The 16,684-nt window shown below is 37.3% G+C and overlaps 1 protein-coding gene across 1 annotated transcript in view; it reads right to left on the minus strand.

Moving 5' to 3' along the window:
• LOC131691235 (uncharacterized) overlaps positions 1–16,684 on the minus strand; it is a 487,454-nt gene that overhangs the window by 152,658 nt on the left and 318,112 nt on the right. The gene's annotated exons all lie outside the window — the stretch shown is intronic.

The raw sequence follows: 16,684 nt of genomic DNA on the forward strand, positions 1-16,684 counted from the left end.
ACAAATGGCGTTACCGGCGACAAGCCAGCTAAAGGACGAGATTAGTTATTCCAAGGTCTTCTTACTTCAGTGAGCGATGATTTTGAATGGCAATCGTTTTTGACAGGACAAAATTGTGTGTCTTTTCAAACTCGTGTCGGGTGACCTTTGGCGGAACTGCTTCGACAAGCATGATGTGCCTGGTTCGGCTGTTTGTGCTGCGCGTCATACATGCAGTATCGCACTAATTACAAACAAATGGATCTTTGTAGTAATAAGACTCGGTGTGACCTAAATATGATATGTGATACGCGTCTGCTGATTTTGAATAATTCATTTTATTTAGTTACTTCATCTAACAGTCGCGTCAACGGTTCAACTGAAAAATACCAATGAGATCAATACAAATGGTACAGCCAGACAGCGCTGGTGATTGAGTGATAAGCGTGACCGTTTCTCATCCCAGTGGACTTGGGTTTGATCCCAGCCGAGGTCGTTGAAATTTTCTGAGGTGAGAAAGCTTTGGTCACGCCTTCCTTTGGAAGGAAAGTAAAACCGTTGGTCCCGGTCCATGTTATGGCGACCCGATATCTAGGATCCAGATCATGGTGGCACGTCTCTGGCGTTGATTAAAGGTACTCAGTGAACATGAATAAAAAAACGAATAGTACCTTCAGTATATAGGTCAAGGCGGTTGTTACTCAAATATAGAGCAAGAAAATGCTCTCCATTCATCTAAAACAAACAGCTGAGCAATTATGGTCGACTTTAGCGGCTCTTCAGTCCTATATCTTTTCGGTCACACAAATATAAGTGATACTTTCGCCGATGGCGACACGACGACCCAATACCGATCATGGATGATGCGATTCGCATGAAAGCACTTGTCTCAACGATATGTTACGCAATCGAAAATCTTTTTTCCCTACGCCGCTAGCCAGTTTACCAACCATTGACTGCTGCCAGGTGGCAGTTTCGCGCTAATGAAGCACCATTTTTCTGTGTCATTCTTTCACCGACATATTGGAATGATCGAACTGTTGGTTAAGGGGCACAACGTTTTTTGCCGAATGTCCGTCAAATGAATGATGGGAATATGTGGTGGATTGTTATTCAGCGGAACCGGTAGTTCAATGAAAGGGGTCCGACTAGACTGGGTGATATGCGTATTCGCAAAAAAAACTATTGGGTAGACGAAGGCGAAAAACTAGAGCGGTCATTTGTTTGTGATTAAGTGGCATGTCCTCAGGGCAGACCGGTGCCAAAAGGATTAAGTCATTTGAACGGTGAACAGTTTCGGCCCGAGTTGACCAACGAGCTGTATTTCTTTTAGCTTATTGAGTGTTGGCAAATTCAGTGTGCAACAATTTCTAAAGGGGTTTCAGAAATGAGAGTAATTTAATCGATCTGCTTATGCTATCGTTATAAAACTTAATAAATACACTTACTCAAAAACACGCGTCAAATTCCAGACCAATCATGTCAAAATCAAATTAATATATAATCGATTTCATCGCCCAGAGCTGCCCAGAGCATAAGTAATCACACGGATAAATGCTATAAGTTATCCAATTCCGACAATTTTGCAAGCTCACCATCAATCAGAGTTAAATTCGATTTCCAGACGATATACCCCCTAAGGCTATCAGGATATCATCAAGTTAGCCCCTCATGCATCCTCTAAGACTGGTTATCTTTTTTTATTGACCGACAGCCAACCGACATGAAATATCGTGTAGGTTAAACATATTTTAAGGTAGATACACAATAAGTTGACGCATTGTTGGAGTGTTCAACACAGTGATTTAGATATTCAGTTTTGCAGCCTAATAAAGACGGCGATTATGATTTATGTGCCAGTAAACTAGAACAAAATAGATTGCTTCAAAGCGTTCATGCTCGGAGCTTTAGGTCAACTATCTTCATGCTAGGAATTTTCGCTCCCAATAGAAATATTGATGAAATAAAATTTAATCTGAAAAATTGACCTAAAAAGCACGTAATCAAAATGAATAACGATCGATCGAATGGAAGTTCGTATAAAAATGGATTAAAACTGTATTGGTTTCAGGGCCATCATCAACTATTTTCAGTAGATACAAGTAGCAACTTTTAGGTGAAAAATTGATTTCTTACCATTGCCATGGGTTAAAAGTAATTAAAAACAAGGCGGTAATCGATGAATCGCATATCGAAGGCAATTAACTGACATGCAATTAACTTCCATTTGCCACATTGCGGATACAGTCCTAACGTTTGATTTGTTGAACCCATGAAAGAGGGCGGTAATAGTAATATAATTTGCAGAAATGAAGGTCAACTTTCGACATTGAAAAAAATGCACGAAGCAAGAATAAAATACCTACAGCATCATGCTGGTGGTCCATCATTTCGATTGTTACTCAATATATTACGGTTGTTATTAACAGCTTTATGCTTTAGATAATTGCCTGTTTTATTATATATTACAGTCAAGATCTCGATAAAAAATCGAACCCGCAACGTTTCGTGCTATTTGATGTAACACGAACTCAGTGTTCTTCCATTACCTTCAAGGTTGCTGTAACGATGGAATCAAACCGTCCCGAAAAAACATTCCACCAAGGTGGAAAAACAAGATTTTTTTTAACCGGTTGAAGAAGGAAATAGTGTTTTGTTTGTGCTGACGATGGGAAAAATAAACTTGAAATTGAAACGAATGAAAAAGAAAAGATTTTCCCTGGAGAATCATAAACGTATTTTCAATTTCCTTTTTGCAGGCGAAGGTTCACTGTTTACTCCGTAGAATGGAGATAAATGGGTTAAATTGTTCGTGGAATTTGTGTGCTCGTTTGGAATACACGACCCCATCACAGACTAAAGGTTATTGGGAGAAAAATGTTGAATCCATGTCGAACAAAATGTAAAACACTTTAAATCGTTTTCAAATGAATGTGAAACAGATAGGATTTTACCTATAGCAAAGAAAACGATAAGTTAGACGTAAGGTTGATTCTTTGTAAAATGGGTTGTAATTTGCGTCATTCGGGCATAGGAGTAATGATTATCATCGCAGAATTCTGGGGATTTCTGAATTAAAATAGAATCACTTAGATATACGAATAGGTTCCAAAGAATTGTATCGTTACTTTATACAGCAAGTTAGGACCTATATTGAAAATGTACAATCCAAAGAGAACGTCATTATTGGAAAAAATTAAATTCTGACTCTGAACCTCAATTGGAAATAGGATTATTGAAATTTTCTTAAATTGTTGATTGAATTTTCAAAGCATTCAATATTTCTGAACCACTAAAGAGTGTATACTCTTGCGTTCCTTTCAACGTTCTAAAGCAGTTGACTGCTCAATGGCTCATCCTTGCAGTGATTGTATCTTACGATGAATAATTCGTCTTTTGAGGTAAAAGATTCCATCACTGATTTACAGCGGAATTGCAGAAGTATCATCCATAAAATTGATTCTACGCCGTCGTCCTGCTGAAAAGTCTAGTTATTGGAAACGCTTCGCTGATGGCTTGTCAAGAAAAACATCATTGAGTATTTTTTGGAACACAGTCAGAAGAATGAAGAATCAGAGCGTGACTAATGAAAGCGACGATTTTTTGAATCACTGAATATTTAATTTTGACAAGAAGCTGCCACAAGTAACGATTCCATAAATCCGCCCTTGACAATGATTGAATTTTCAGTTACACTCCTCTCATGCAACAACAATGCTCCCCAGATCCAGACAGAATCTGCCTGACCTTAGGGACCGTTCATAAACCACGTAGACCGAAATTTGAGAATTTTTAACCCCCCCTCCCCCCTAGTAGACCTTAGTAGACTTTTACCAACCCCCCCCCCCCCCCCTCCACCGCAAGTCTACGTAGACTTTTAATTTTTTTATTCGCGGGAAATGTGTAATTAGCAAGAAGCACATTATAATGTTCGATTAAAAATTAGCGTTCAGATTTATTTCAAGCTTTTTAAATATTAAAGAAAGGTGTTTCACATTGGTTTTTTGTCTATGATTGATCAAATCAATTAGTACTAATTCAAGGTGCTTTCCAACGTTTGTGTACTTCTTTCGTTCAACGTTCGGAATAGTTCTTTTCAAGGTTAGTCACTCAAATATATGTAAAAAGATATATTGCTATAACTAGCTTAAATTTTGGCCGAAGTGTGCGAACAATGCAGAATTGCTAAACACTTTTTGAGCCTTACTGGTGCATTCAAAATTGTTAAATTATAAGAAACATTTACGAAATAATACTGTCGATGTGTACTATCATCTAGACTAAAATAATAAACCAAACATGCACACAAATTTCACTTTTCGTCAACAAATTTCAATATATAGACGTAAAATTTAACGGGTGTTTAAAGATTTTGAAATCAGTGTAAATGATTGCAAGAGAAACTGATTAACTTGAGTAAACACTTTGTTGTAGAAGTTTAACTACACTACTGCTTTAACCACCGAAATCAATAAATAAAAAATAAAATTAATCCACTTATTGTTAAAAATCGGGTATTTTGTTGTTACAATGCTTAACTTTGACCATTTTTTACGTTTTTATGGTTCATGCATTTAATGGTCCATGCATGTCTGCTAACTAGTGATGTCTCAGATGATTTCACAGTCAAAATCTTCCGTCGAGAGGAATTTTGGGCGATCGTCTTTGGAACTGTCATTTTGTATTATTCCTAGATCAAAACTATATCGAAATATACGCAAGAAACAAGACTGTGTGAGGTTGTCCAAAAAAAATCGTGGGTTCTGGGTTGAGTGATCGCTTAACGAGTAGTTACCTCAATAGTGTACTAGCTTTGAAGTGTCTGCATAAATACTGAATAGACCGATATTTTGAATACAACTCTCTTTAAATCCCATTTATAATTAGTAATACGAGAATAACAAAAAATAAAAGTCTACGTAGACTTTTTCAAAGACCCCTACTCCCCCCTCGTAGACAAACGTAGACTTTTGCCAGACCCCCCCGTCCCCCTTATGAGTCTACGTGGTTTATGAACGGCCCCTTACAAAAATACGCTTGTGGAGTTTATTCAACTGGTTTCTTGAGCAGAACATTGTTCCGCGTTGCTTCCAAAACCGGGACAAATTTCCTCCGATCATAACTCGTATCGACCGATTACAGTGCTATCTTGCATCAGAAAATTATTGAAAACATATCCTTTGACGTCTCGAAAATTTGGTTGAGGCGAACGGCTTGCTATCAGATACTCAGTTTGGTTTTCGGAGGGGAAAGCGAAAGGATAATTGCCTGGTCGTCAGAAATCCAACTCGCTTACGCAAAAAAGAACAAATGACGTCAGTGTTCTTAGACATAATAGGAGCATTCGAATCTTTTTCCATTGATGTTCTCTCGGAGAAACTACATCAATGTGATCTTTAATAAATATTAAATAATTATTTATACAATTTATTGTCAGAAAAGCACATGTATTTTTCATATGGCGATTTGGTTATATTCAGAATTTACATGGGTCTTCCACAAGGTTCTTGTTTAAGCCCCTTTTCTACAATTTTTACGTGAATGACATTGATAATTGTTTTGCCCGTATGGATGGGCAAAACAATTATCAATGTCATTCACGTAAAAATTGTAGAAAAGGGGCTTAAACAAAAACCTTGTGACCCATGTAAATTCTGAATATAAGACTCTAAGACAACATGCAGATGATGACGAGGTTTCTGTTACAGGACCAAAAGCTACAAATTTACAACAACCGTTGCAAGATAGACGGAGTAATATATGAAACTGGGCTTTAAAGCTAGGCATCGATTTCTTTACTGAGAAAACAATCGTTTTTTTTCAAGGAAGCACAGCTTCAGCTTCAGTTGTTTGATGAAACGTTAGCCCAAGTTCTGACTTTCAAATACCTTGGGATTTGGTTCGATTCTAAAGGAACATGGGTAGGCCACATCAGGTATCTAATAAGGAAGTGTCAACAAAGGATATATTTTCTGCGAACAATAACTTTATCTAAGTGACGTGATAAGATTGTATCAAACAAAGATTCTCTCAGTTAGGGACTAAGGCTGCCTGGAGATGTGGCACGATGGCTTGGATATAAGTCGAGACTTCATCCGTGTGATGTCTCATGTTCAATCATCAATCTTTAGATGTGCATTTTCGCCGTATTGGGCTCGTAGAGGGTAATCAATGTGCTTGCGGAGCGGGTGACCACGACATTGAGTATTTTGTTTGGTCGTGCACTGAATATCGCGAAGGCAGATCCCTATTCTTTACATGTTCGAGGACGACCAATCCATGTTCCGGTTAGAAACATCCTAGCATACCGCGATTCTTTATACGAGGAATTTATCTATATTTTTTTCGAAACAGTGCCTGTAAAAATTTAGTTAAATTTATCTCCTCATACTCTCCTAGGCTAATCATACACCAATTAAAGTGTCCTAGAATATTTAGTTTTATTTTAAGTTCAGTCAATAGCAGAAAAATATAAATAAATGTAGTCAAAAATATTAAATAGTAATGAAATATAAGAATCCAAGAAAAAAGTAGAGTGTTAGTTTTAGGCATATTTCTATTCTGATAATAGTTAAAATTAGTCTTAAGAATTTTTGTAATATGCTATGGAAAAAAGAAACTTTGGGATGAAAAGTTTTCGTTGCCGTGCCGTGTCAAATAAACATATTTAAAAAAACAAAGCTTTTTGCACATTACCGCGAATGCTCCAGGTACTCAAACCCCCGTAACTTCGGCCACAGATTTCGCAACTTTTGATATATAAATTAGGATAGGAATCCGGCGGCGACTAGTTAAGTGTCTCTCGGGGTTACTTTTTGCCCATTGCGTTCTCTTCAGTAGCGTTGTTCTTTAGATCAAATGAGATAGGTGAGTATGTTAGTTTGGTGAAGTTTTGCACTGTATTTGTTTTAGTGTTCTAGAATCTTTTAATCTTTAGAAAAATCGTTTGCGCATGAAAATGTTTAACTCGAAGTTCTGCCGTAACGTGGCGCTAGTGTATGTGAAATAATCCATGGTTGGAAATGTTTTATGAGATGATCCTGATTTCCTAGTAAAGTTGCAAAGTAAACCGGATTATCTATTTAATCTGGTACTATCTCACTATATGGCGCTAATGTAGATATACAAATGAAATAAAAGAATTTATCTAGAAGTTATCAATTCTTTCCGACTACCTAGAAAGTCGGCGTCGCCAGCGAAATCGATATTAAAACCAAGGTCGAGTGGGTAGCAAACTGTTTGGTTGGAAATTCTACCGCTGCTGTTGTGTACATAAGAATTCATGAATATTTGAACTTGTTTTATTTAGTGATTCTAGCCACCTAGAATCTTCATGTGTTCAGCGAAGTTGTTTGTAGAGCGAAAACCTTGTTGATGGTGTTCTGTTGGGTTCGTAACTCTGCCATGACATGGCACCAGTAAAGGTATCAAGTTATGCATTTTTAACTTGTTTAATTTCAATTGTTTGACGATCTACAAAGGTCGTGTCTTCAACAAAGTTGTTCATTAGGTCATGGACATGTGGGTTACATTCCTTTTGAATTATCATTTTATGGCGCTAGTGTATATGTGAAATACTAAAACATAGTACTCAAATTATCTATTGTAACTCGAGCTTTCAGCGAAGTAAAATAGAAAGATATTGTGTTATACTACGTTCACACTACGAGTTAAAACATGTTTTAATGCCATCTTGCTGACATTTTTCTTGTTGCTACTTATTATAACATGTTTTAACACTGTAGTGTGAGCGTAGTATTAGTGTACTTTTAAAATATTAAATTATGACAATTCAGGATCCTAGGGCTGATTCTGTCACTAGAATATTTTTGTGTGCTTGTGAAATAAGGGGTGTACGGAATCAAATTGCAAATTACTATAACTACTTTTGACATTAAAAATGTCTTACTCCACTATCTGGGGCTAGGTGTCATTCTAAAATCTAAACTATCTCCCATGTAACGAAACTATGTAAGGTTTGCACGCTTATAACTCCGATATTACTAGATGGATTTTAATCATTCATACACCAACCGATTCAGAAACACCTAACTTAAATATTGGTAATAATTTAATATCTCCCTAATAAAAGTAGACTTTTGGAAATTGGTAAAATTAAAAAGTTCACAAAAAACGGGAAAAATACCATTCGTGAGGCAGATTTCTCAGACACAGCCGTCAAAAGAGGGCAGCTTAGTTGCTCAATGAAACACGAAAAGTCATAAATAGAAGCAACGCATGTCCGTTTAAATCAGTTGTTGCTCTTATCCCACACGAGCAACGTCGTCTCCGGGCGATGCAATAAGCGCTATCGATTTTCGGTAACGTTGGCATTTGCACACACTCGCACCTAAGTGACTAAACCATATACGGTTAGTTTATAAATAGAGGTGACGCGTACCCGTTTGAATCAGTTTTTGTTCTTATGTCGAACGGGTAAGATCATGGCTGCAGCATCTAGGCACTACACTAAGCGGTAGACGCTATGCATTTTCGGCAGCGGTGGCCGTGTGCGGATTTTTTGGGTACCAGCACGGTGTCACAGAATGATTTGCAAAGTGGGTGGGCGGGGTGGTTTGGATTTAATTCAATACGGTGTGTGCTGCTTAAGAGTGTTGCGTTTGAAAAAAATATATTTATTTTTATGCATGCGTGTGCGTTGTAACTTGTTAATCCATGTTTACGGCGCTTTGTAGCTGCGTAGGGTAAAGAGCCAATTGGTTTTCATGTTTCATATTTCGGTTATATGTTTTTTTATCAGTAAGGCATCTGACAACGTGCTTCTGTAGTTATTGCACTGTTCAGCAGCGTAGTATTTTATATAGGAGAGTACACTCAGGTTTTTTACGCGGATTTTGAAATTTACGCGGTTTTCATTAACGCGTTTTTTTTTTAAATTTACGCGGTTTTCATTTACACGGCCTGTATCCCCTGCGTGAAAAATCTGAGTGTAATTGCATCGGAAACAATCACATTCCCAGCAGAACTTTTTGTTTTCTAATTTCAAACACTTTTGTTTCGTACTGCACACAACGGAAAATTTTAAAACAGAACTTACCGTCCCAGCAGCAGTTGAAGCGGGTGTTCTTTTTCGATTCAAATTCAAGCCATGTCTTAAGCGTTACTGGACTTAAAATTGTTTTCCCAGTTTAACCAGTCAGAATATCTGTCCTACCCTATGTATTTAAAACACAGTTCTAATTGCGTTTTAAGGTATACAACAAATACGGTTGGGTATACTAATTTAAATTTTAAAATAAATCTGTTTTAAATTATGAAACAAACCGCTGTACTGAAGATATAATTATGTCAGTCCTATTACCACATAAAACACCTATATAACATAAAACGCTGCAGAATTGGTTCAATAATACAATGTTTACACTACAGAGTTATAACACGTTTTAATAATTAGCAACAAGAAAAATGTCACCAAGATAGCATAAAAACCAGTTTTAACTGGTAGTGCGAACGTTGCATAACAATGTAATTTATCAAATAATTTCATTTTTCCACCACTAATCGATCAAGAAATACTTACACTTAAGATTGTTTACTTAAGTTCATTAGTACATTATTGAAAATTTAAATGGAAAATGAAATTTCATATTTTATGGAGAATCTGTATATTTCCGTTGGCGGGCGTGGGTTTCCTCATCACAGCTCTCAATATGGAACTTTTCTTTTGAATATATTTTCTGGACAGACCAGCCTATTTTTACTAGATGGATCAGCCAAATAATGCCAATCACCTAGTGAGATACTTGATTAATTAATAGATTACCGTTAAAAGACCTTCAATAAATTATGTTTTAATGGGGAGGGTATATAGCAAATTGTAACATATGAAAACAGGCGAGTGAACAAGAACGTGTGTCGATATGTGTGATAGATAAAAAGCTATATTTTTAATGTCACCGTGGTCGTGTCCTGTACACAACCCTTTAATTTTTATTGGGTATTTTCTATTGAAATTTTGGGTGAAATTAGTTCAATGTGTCTTGTTTACATCGTGTTTAACTGTTTGTTTGGAGGGTGAGGGTGTAAAAAACCCCTAATTGCCAAATTAGCTCGAAAACTCAACATATGGTTTAGGTGTTTTTTACATAGAACTCGACATAGAATGTGTATGCAAAGTTTGAAATAAATCGGTTAGGTAGTTTTTGAATGGCAGTTAACACCGCAAATCGTGTTTTTTCCGGAGACCTTCTACAAAAGGCTTCGTCACCGCTTGTCGAAATTTTTGCATGGAAAAATTACAGAATGTTACTGAAATGATTCATTATACCGTACAAAAGTTTTGATCAATTCGCTTCACACAAATTTCTAGAACAAATTTGCAAAAAAATCGTTTTTTTTACGCTGAAACTTTTACGCATCCCCCACCTTAAAGAATGCAAACACAAACTAACTTCAAATATTTTTACCCTCAGAGGAATGTTAAAATATTTCCTGTCTCAATAGGAGGGATACATCAAGAAATACATAAATATACAGTTTAAAGGATACAATTTCATCATGACTTACAGAAAGTCATTGTTATGTGGTCGATATCACAGTATTTTTTGCGATTGGAGTAGTTGCTTGTTGTTATCATTTGAATTCGTACCTGAACAGAAAAAAACAACATCAATATAAGTTTTTATACGAAGCTTTAGGGGATGAAAATCTTTTGATTGACGCTAAACGTTACACTCAATTTTTTTCTACAGATTTATTTGTCACTGCTCAATGCGTTAGTACAACTGAGCCGTGGATCTTTTAAGTTTTTACAATTAGTAAAACTAAAAAATACTAAGAATGTCAGATCTTGTTGTCGCAGTTTGCTGCTGCGTGTTGAGAGCCTTTTCCTTGGCGATGAAGCATTAGTTGCCTTATCCGTTGCAGATTAGGGGTCATTCAGTCTGCCTTCTCCCGCGTTATCGTTCACGTCCATGTCATCGTCGGTACTATTTTCTTGCTGATCCCCGTCAAAGGTTCTTATTTGTTTCTTGTTCTTACGGGTCGTTGTTGTAAATCCGTCTTCATCAGTATTTGCTTCTTTATTTGTGATTCTAGTTGTTGGTTTGAGAGCGGTTGTCGTGGTCGATGTCTCTTCATTATTGGTTAATTGGGTCGTTGTTTTTGGTTTACCTGGAAGTGTCAGTGGTTGTTTGTTAGAGTTGGCTGTAGTAGATGAGTTTGGACTAGTTGCTTCGGCATGAGTTTTTCCGTCCTCTCTACTTACACAATTGGCATGTAGGGGTCTGTCCAGGATAGCTGATCAGCGTTGTTTGCTTGTAGGCTACGTCATCCTTCGGTGATTTGCATTCGATAGTCATGTAAGTAGGTATTGGTTTAGTCACTCGCATTCTCACAATACGAACACCGTTGGGAATACCGGTGAAAAAAATTCTCCAAGTTTCATTCGTAATAGATTCCATTTCTTATTGCGATATAATTTGTTTGATATAATATTCCTTAGTGCGCGATACCAGATCATGGATACGAACGTCCACCATCGCATTTTTCATATACACGATCCTAGATTCTGATATTGTTGAATTCGACCTCGTGTTGCCTATTGTTCTTTGTAATGAAGTTTTCTGCCTGTGCTAAACTTCTAAACGTAATCAAAACAGTGTTTGACGTGGTGTAGCTGAATATACATAACATCAGCGAGATTAAGCTCTATTTTAACTTTACCTAGTTGATCCACCTCCTGAACTGTGGGTCTAACACGAGTTTTGTTAAAGTCGATCGAAAATGTGTTATCCCGTAGCACGGGTACTTTTGTTTCTTTTGGTAGACTGTTTGTGTATTGGATATGGAACAAAGCGCTGTTGGCTTGCCTCACTGATGCCTAAAGTGTAGCGATTGTTTGCTTCTGCTTTGCGTGAGGTCAGAAGATAGATTGTCACACTCATTGGAGGCTTCATAATGAGGCTGGACTGGAAGACATGTGCGCCAACCGGAACATGTTCCGGTAGAAGAGTGCTTTTACGTATTGATTTTGTAAATTTTTATGGACAATTATTTATTTAAAAACAAACAGTTTAAATGAATCCCTCTGGTTGCTAGGAACCTAAGTCCCTCATTCATCAAACTGTATCTTTGGAACCAGTTGTCTGATCGTTACGCACAAGGTTTCCGGACGCAATTTTTGAAAATTCTGGTTTGTGTTTTCACTAAAGATGCATTTTTCTTCAATATATGTGTCTTTCAAACTGATTTTAAAAAGGAATAAATTCATTGTTACAGCTCAATTCATAATAAATTGAAAAAAACTTTTTGGTCAGCAGAAACTCGAACGGTTAGTTTATTTGTTGTATCAACACCAACAGACCTCTTGGCCCCAATGGTGGTTATTAACCTAGTTACACTTAAGGATAGACAGAAACTTATTTTTAATTGTATTTCTTGTCCAGCGGAAGTCGAATCCTGTGACAACTCTATTGAAAACTGGCTAAAGTCCAATCACAGCGCTGTGGCGACCGTAGTTGGTTCTCCTAAAAGGTAGTCGCAGAAGAGAGTTAGTATGCAGTGTTCGAATGCTATCCGTGTGTATCGAGGTGTATTAACTGGCAACGGTGTTCATAGCTCGACAGTTGGAACCCGTTTCGCCATGGAAGATGTCCAGAGCCGTAGCAACCTAAGGGGCAAGGGGGGGCTCTGCCCCCCTACGCGTTTTGTGCCGAACGAAATTAAAGATTATTCAAATAAAAAGCAAGTGATTTATTTGTATAGCTTATATTGTGTTAATTAGTTTCATCGCCGAAAATGGCCGCACTTCATGAAACATCGCCCCTAGACGATCTGTAATAATATCGCAAATCGCATAACGAAGGGCCGAATGAGAACACAAGTTGTACAAAAAATAGATGCAGTCTTGTCGATGTACGGCTGCTTCAACTGGTGTGGATGGGCGCCGTGCACAGCTATCTACTTCCACTCTGCAATCTTCTCCTCCGTAGTCTACAAATTGCATTTGAGATTGTAGTTTGCTTGCGCTATAATTGCGGTCCCCAGCACAAACTGCTTGATATACTCCATGTCGGTTGGTATTTTCCTCAAAGTATTCTCGCAGCTGTAGCACCTGCGCTACACATATTGCCTGAATGTCGACTATTTCTTGTCCTCCTTCATCGCATGGCAATGTGAATTTAAACGCCTTTCTCCATTTTCTTTCGAGATTTTCCAGAGCTGAACTGACCAACTCTATTTGTTGACGCCGAAACTGTAGGTTAACACGGGGACAGCAAACGTATTGATTGCTCTGACTTTATTCCCCGCGTTCAGGAAAGACTTCAAGATACACTTCACTTGGCTCAAGAACGTTATTTCGGAGCTTAAGATTGATGTCGGTGTGGCGAATCCCGGGGAGCTGCACGAATCCGATATACTGATATGATTCGCCGCAAATCGTGTCCCGAATCATCTCACCTTCGTCGATCTCGCAGTCTCCAGTCTCGAGCAGATCGGAATTTCTCTAGGACAAACACCCTGCCGATGTGGCCACTAATTCTTTCGGCTAGTTTGATGACTACACCCAGCTGTTCTGTCGAGTCAGCATAGATCTTGATATCGTCCACGTAGAAAGTATGGGACGTCTCTTCCGGTGAGCTTTCTCTATACCTTATCTGATAGTCATGTGGTGATAGTCATTGAGGTGTCCTACTGAGCGGGATAAAAGAATCTTGGAAGGTCCCCCTCAAGATGCGAAGCATTCTAGACCGCAACACGCGTTTCCCAACTTCTGAGCTGAGCAGTTTTGTTGTTCCTTTCTCAATTACCTGCCGTAGGAGCCTTAAACTACAGGATCAACTTTATACATCTTTAATACCTTGATGAGGAGCGAGTGCGGCATGGAGTTGTACTTGTAATCGATATAGGCCATACTAAGGTTCCGTTTGTAACACACTACTTCTCCATCAATGACTGCATCGAGGATGGTTTGATCTTTTCAGTCTTGTGTGTTTTTCTTACATCTCCTCTGCTCATCTGCCAGGATGCTATTTTTCTCATAGTGGGCTCTTACGTATGTAGTGATTAAGGTGCTCATGATTTTGTGCAGACTTGTTAGACAGGTAATTGGTATGTCCTTGAGGTTCGCGTAACGCCCAATTTCTAAGATACTGCATACCCTCGCGTATATCATTGCACAGTGGTCCAGATCGCTAATTTAGGAGGAATTTTTACTTTCTGACAAACCTGTATAATTTAGCCGTATCATGTCTTAGGATGAATTTGTGTACTTTAAAAGATGCTTCTTTTTATTGGAATAGTTATTAGGGTGGTTCTAATTTATCTAAAATACGAAAATAAACTTTTTACTGATGAAAGATAGAGCTCCACAGTCTTCCACAAAGTTGTAAAGTAACTTATTTTGAATAAATTTGTTGAACATATTAAAGCTCTATCTCTTTTAGTTTTTGTTATACAAGAAATTTAAAAAAAAAGATTAGGGTGTTCCTGAAAAAAACGTTTTTTTAGTATAACTTTCGTATCTTTTACTTTTTGTTAACACAACCTTTGAACAGCTTATTGAAAACTTCAAGCCGAGTATTTTTCTCCAAGACACCGAAGGTCTAACTTTTTTCTTTAAAAAGTTATGGACACTTTTCGTTAAAAAAATAGCCTATTTCAAGGCTCAATATCGCTGATGCGGGCACCTAAAATTGAATTCTGTTTCCGCCACATGAAAGACCATACTTATTAGTATATTTGAGCAAAAATTGGCGAATACGATATTTTTTTAAAATTTGCAATTTAGATTTAAAGTTTGTAGTTTTGCAGGTTCAACGCATTAAAGCATTTACACACATATCGTTGTATTATGAAAAAAGCCACTTTCAAATATCATTCTCTCATCGCAGCAAGCTTTGCATAAGTGAAGCGACTGTCAAATAAGGTTTCTGATTTTATTCGTTTTAAATAAAACTAGTAAATATGGATATTAGTCGAAGCGAGTTGGCGAATTTGCTTATTGCTGGTAAAAAGACAGATGAACTGCTTAAGTTCATTACAAGTAGTAATCCAAATGTAAAATTGAGACTTGTTAGTGTTCGAAAGAAATTTTATATTTTGTTAAAACAACCTTTGAACAGCTTTTAGAAAACTTCAATCCACGTTTTTTCATAACTCTGAAAGTCTAACTTTATACTTTCAAAAGTTATGGAAACTTTTCGCTCATAAATAGCCCTTTTTCAAATGTCATTATCTCTGATTGGGGCAAATAAAAGTAAGTTCGGATTGAACCATAGAAAAGAACATACTTTTAAGTATATTTGAGCAAAAATTGGAAAATATTATTTTTTTTAAGCATGTAATTTTAAATTTACTAACCAAAGTTTTAAATTTTATCGCATAGCGACATAAAAGAAATTGCCTAAAGCCTTTGTATTTCCTTTTCTGTTTTGCTTACATATCAACAATACAGAATGTGTTCATTAAAAATAATTTGGCTATGACAATAATTTATGATTTATATAAGGAGAATTTATTCAATGCCAATTAATTCAAAAGTAGATGCATTGCATTTTCAGGTATATCCAGCGGTGCTCGTTGAATTCGACGTTTACATTTAAGAGAAATTATAGGATCTGATGAAACAAGAAGTCTCTTGAAAACGTCATCAAGATTGACGAGTCGATCGAATTTGCGTGCGTGGAATTCTCGGAATCTGCGAATACTTTTATTCCTGGTTTCTTGAACTTCTTCACTGCACATACCTACTGGCAGCATGTTATGTTGAATAATGCTTCCTCCATGGACCAGGAGTTTATGCACGGTTGGTGAGAGAGCATACCAACCATACAGGCGTACATAAAGCAATCGTGTATCTTCGGCGTAACTCCGGTAAGCATCCGCGTTAATTCCCAATTTGCTGTTGATGATTGTTAATAGCACATACATACGTTCTAGCAACATTTCGTCCAACCCGGTTTCTTCTGCAACGACATCTCGGTTTCTGAAAAATTTTCGAGCTGTGTTACCATCGTTAGAATTTCCGCCACCTGGCAAAGGTTCGCTAATACGAAGACCTAAACGGTCACGTAACGCTTGTCGAATTTTTATTTGTCGTTCCTTAAGCTCGGTGGTATTTTTGCCTACGCGCCAACGCGGTTTTGCTAGAGCTAAACGGTAAGCAATATTCAATAGTAACTCCATTGCTCGTATTAATGCATGTAAAGGTGAAAAAACATATAAACTATCCGGTGGATCGCTGGCTTCCAGTAAAGGATCATTCAATCGCTTTCCGGAGCGTTTGCATATATAACACGCTTGAGACGGTGTGCCTGTTACGTCATTCACTACCTTCGTATCAACCATGGAAAATATGAAGCTTGAACTAATCGGAATCTTGCGCATATTAACATTTACTATAGTCGGGACTAATTCATCGATTTGCTTGTTCATCGCGGCAACTTCATCCTTTGTTAGTTCAGGATTTTCCTTCTTGAAAATTAATTTTACTGGTCGGCACAGGGATACTGAAGATGGAAAATCATTATTCCAAAGAATGCAATCTCTTGACTCATCTTTCCGGCGACTAACTACACGTAAAGGTACTATAGATAAAGCAAATATATGCGAATCGTTATACTCGAATAGTTCTCCATTTTCATCTTCGTCAACGCACATTTGCTTGTATCTATGTTCAAGTGGAAAAGAGACTGTCAGTCAAAGTTTAGAAGAAAAATAATGTTGCCTACCGGGAATGGTT

Source organism: Topomyia yanbarensis, chromosome 3, assembly GCF_030247195.1.
Source record: "Topomyia yanbarensis strain Yona2022 chromosome 3, ASM3024719v1, whole genome shotgun sequence".
NCBI classification, from domain to species: domain Eukaryota; kingdom Metazoa; phylum Arthropoda; class Insecta; order Diptera; family Culicidae; genus Topomyia; species Topomyia yanbarensis.